This window comes from Diplotaxodon limnothrissa, linkage group LG17 (assembly GCF_057381915.1).
Source record: "Diplotaxodon limnothrissa isolate DT_005_m linkage group LG17, D_limnothrissa_male_GT1.1, whole genome shotgun sequence".
Classification (NCBI taxonomy): Eukaryota; Metazoa; Chordata; class Actinopteri; order Cichliformes; family Cichlidae; genus Diplotaxodon; species Diplotaxodon limnothrissa.
This window is the reverse complement of record NC_140612.1, coordinates 14203650-14207497: the sequence shown is the minus strand read 5'-3', so window position 1 is coordinate 14207497 and position 3848 is coordinate 14203650. Positions and strand designations below refer to the sequence as shown.

The 3848-nt window shown below is 45.0% G+C and overlaps 1 pseudogene; it reads right to left on the bottom strand.

Annotated features, from left to right (window-relative positions):
• Positions 1-215: 215 nt before the first annotated feature.
• Positions 216-3055, bottom strand: LOC146614724 (uncharacterized; annotated as a pseudogene).
• Between the last annotated feature and the right edge of the window lie 793 nt (positions 3056-3848).

Here is a 3848-nt window from a genome sequence, read left to right as displayed (position 1 = left end):
CCAAGTAACTAGTTTGGTTGTCTATTTCTGTATGTATATTTCTGTTCCTATTATTGCACACTATTACATTTTTTCAAGACATTTGCATAATGAGTTTAATAAATAGATAAATATATTTGTGGGTAAATATTAAATAGATATTACACTTTATAAGTCACAAGGGTAATTGTTTGTTAAATAGTTATCCATGCTAAGGTTTACCCAGACCCTTTTTCTTACATCTGAAGTGAATGGAACTTAAATCCCAACTAAACAGGAAAAGAAGAAGTAAACAGTAACATAAAAAAATCATCCTTTCACAGTTGTAGTGTTTTTATGGTTTCCATCCATGATTTACCATTTAATAGATGGTAAAGACAAAGAGTGCCACTAATAGAGGGATTACATTAATTCTGACAGAGGATGCGTGACTTGTTGTCGTCGTGGATGTTATAGCTGTTGAAGGCATTTTAGTGGTTGTTGTTGCGGCTGTTGTCATGGTTGGAGCAGCTGTTGGTGGTGGTGGAGCAGCAGTTATTGTTGTTGTAGCAGCAGTTGTTGTGGTTGGAGCAACTGTTGTTGTTGTTGTAGCAGCAGTTGTAGTTGTTCGAGCAGTTGTTGTTGTTGTTGTAGCAGCTGTTGTTGTGGTTGATGCCACGGTAGTTGTGATTGGAGCAGTTGTTGTTTTGGTTGAAGTAGCTGTTGTTGTTGTTGTTGTTGTTGTTGGAGATGCAGCTGATGTTGTTGTTGTTGCCACTGTAGTTGTAATTGGAGCAGCTGTTGTCGTGGTTGTTGCCACGGTAGTTGTAATTGGAGCAGTTGTTGTTTTGGTTGAAGTAGCTGTTGTTGTTGTTGTTGTTGTTGTTGGAGCAGCAGTTGTAGTGATTGGAGCAGCTGTTGTTGTGGTTGTAGCAGCTGTTGTTGTTGTTGTTGTTGCCACTGTAGTTGTGATTGGAGCAGCTGTTGTCGTGGTTGGTGCCACAGTTGTTGTGGTTGGAGCAGCTGTTGTTGTGGTTGGAACGGTTGTTGTTTGAGCAGCAGTTATAGTTGTTGGAACAACTGTTGTTGTGATTGGAGTAGCAGTTGTAGTGGTTTGTGCAGAAGTTGTAGTGGTTGGAGCAGCAGTTGTTGTTGTTGGTGCCACAGTTGTTGTGGTTGGTGCCACAGTTGTTGTGGTTGGAGCAGCTGTTGTTGTGGTTTAAGCAGCTGTTGTTGTTGTTGAAGCAACAGTTGTTGGAGCAGCAGTTGTTGGTGTTCGAGCAGCTGTTGTTGTGGTTGGTGCCACAGATGTTGTGGTTGTTGCCACAGTTGTTGTGGTTGGAGCAGCAGTTGTTGTGGTTGGAGCTGCAGTTGTAGTGGTTGGAGCAGCAGTTGTAGTGGTTGGAGCAGCTGTTGTTGTTGTTTGAGCAGCTGTGGTTGTTGTTGGAGCAGCTGTGGTTGTGGTTGGAGCAGCTGTGGTTGTTGTTGGAGCAGCAGCTGTAGTGGTTGGAGCAACTGTTGTTGTGGTTGGAGCGGCAGTTGTTGTGGTTGTTGTCGTTGGAGCAGTTATTGTGGTTGGTGCCGCAGTTGTTGTGGTTGGAGCTGCAGTTGTAGTGGTTGGAGCGACAGTTGCAGTGGTTGGAGCGACAGTTGTTGTTGTTGGAGCAACTGTTGTTGTGGTTGGAGCTGCAGTTGTTGTGGTTGGAGCGCCTGTTGTTGTGGTTGGAGCAGCTGTTGTTGTGGTTGGAGCAGCTGTGGTTGTTGTTGGAGCAGCTGTGGTTGTGGTTGGAGCAGCTTTGGTTGTTGTGGTTGGAGCAGCTGTGGTTGTGGTTGGAGCAGCAGTTGTTGTTGTTGTAGCAGCTGTTGTTGTGGTTGTTGCCGCAGTTGTTGTGGTTGTAGCAGCTGTTGTTGTGGTTGGAGCGGCAGTTGTTGTGGTTGGTGCCGCAGTTGTTGTGGTTGGAGCAGTTGTTGTTGTGGTTGGAGCAGCAGTTGTTGTGGTTGGAGCAGCTGTTGTTGTGGTTAGAGCGGCAGTTGTTGTGGTTGTTGCCGCAGTTGTAGTGGTTGGAGCAGCTGTTGTTGTGGTTGGAGCAGCAGTTGTTGTTGTTGGAGCTGCAGTTGTAGTGGTTGGAGCAGCTGTTGTTGTGGTTAGAGCGGCAGTTGTTGTTGTTGGAGCAGCAGTTGTTGTGGTTGGAGCAGCTGTTGTTCTGGTTGGAGCAGCTGTTGTTGTGGTTGGAGCAGCTGTGGTTGTTGTTGGAGCAGCAGTTGTTGTGGTTGGAGCAACTGTTGTTGTGGTTGGAGCGGCAGTTGTTGTGGTTGTTGCCGCAGTTGTTGTGGTTGGAGCAGCTGTTGTTGTGGTTGGAGCGGCAGTTGTTGTGGTTGGTGCCGCAGTTGTTGTGGTTGGAGCAGCTGTTGTTGTGGTTGGAGCGGCTGTGGTTGTTGTGGTTGGAGAAACTGTTGTTGTGGTTGGAGCAGCAGTTGTTGTGGTTGGAGCAACTGTTGTTGTGGTTGGAGCAGCAGTTGTTGTGGTTGGAGCAGCAGTTGTTGTTGTTGTAGCAGCTGTTGTTGTGGTTGTTGCCGCAGTTGTTGTGGTTGTAGCAGCTGTTGTTGTGGTTGGAGCGGCAGTTGTTGTGGTTGGTGCCGCAGTTGTTGTGGTTGGAGCAACTGTTGTTGTGGTTGGAGCAGTTGTTGTGGTTGTTGCCGCAGTTGTTGTGGTTGGAGCAACTGTTGTTGTGGTCGGAGCGGCAGTTGTTGTGGTTGGAGCGCTAGTTGTTGTGGTTGGAGCAGCTGTTGTTGTGGTTGGAGCAGCAGTTGTTGTTGTTGGAGCAGCAGTTGTAGTGGTTGGAGCAGCTGTGGTTGTGGTTGGAGCAGCTGTGGTTGTTATTGGAGCTGCAGTTGTAGTGGTTGGAGCAGCAGTTTTTGTGGTTGGAGCAGCAGTTGTTGTGGTTGGAGCAACTGTTGTTGTGGTTGGAGCAGCTGTTGTTGTTGTGGTTGTTGCCACTGTAGTTGTGGTTGGAGCAGCGGTGGTTGTGGTTGGTGCTGGAGTGGTCGAGGGTGAATTACATGTTGGTCCTGTTGTTATCGTACCAATGCTCTTCATGAAAGGTAGAGATTTCAAGCTTGAGGCAGCTGCACACAGGTTTGTAGATGCACATCCGTAAGCTGGGAAAGTGCTGGTGCTGTCGGTCACTGCAGATGAAAAATGTTTGTCATGATGTCATTACATATCATATTTAAAGCATTAGTTAAGACATCTTAAAAATAATTTTTCTGATATCCAGTGTTAAATCCTCCCAATTCTTTTATTCTTTGGGCTGAAGGAAGGACAATACTCGGTGTATAAATGTTCAATCAACAATGTTTTATTCCATACAATTCAACATGAGCACAAACCATCCGGATGGGGAGACATGCATGCAGAGGGGCACAGCAAATCTCAAAACGGTGGAGCGTTACCCAAAGCTTTTATAGCCTCTGTTGACCCCCACCTAGTCTCAAAAAGCCTAAACTTACATACCCTCTAACTCTCAGTGAGCCTGTATTATGACCTTGGCTCCCTGTCTTTCTGACATAAATCTAATGATTTTCACAATTTCTTAATCCAGAGGTATAATGCAAATTAAAACTACATACTAATTATACTCTCTATAATATGGAGTAGGGTGTGGCTTACAGTAGTATAATGATTCACACAGTTCGATTATAGGGATAGGATAACATATGATAAAATAAGAATCTTACACCAGTAATATTCATTATTATGTTGGTTTAGTGCCTTTTGGTAAGTCATAAGTCATGGTAAATGGTAAAACAACTGATACATTTATTGTTGTCTTCTACTTTAATAAAGCCCCCAATTTAATTTTTCCACCAAGTCATATTTACCAGTTCAG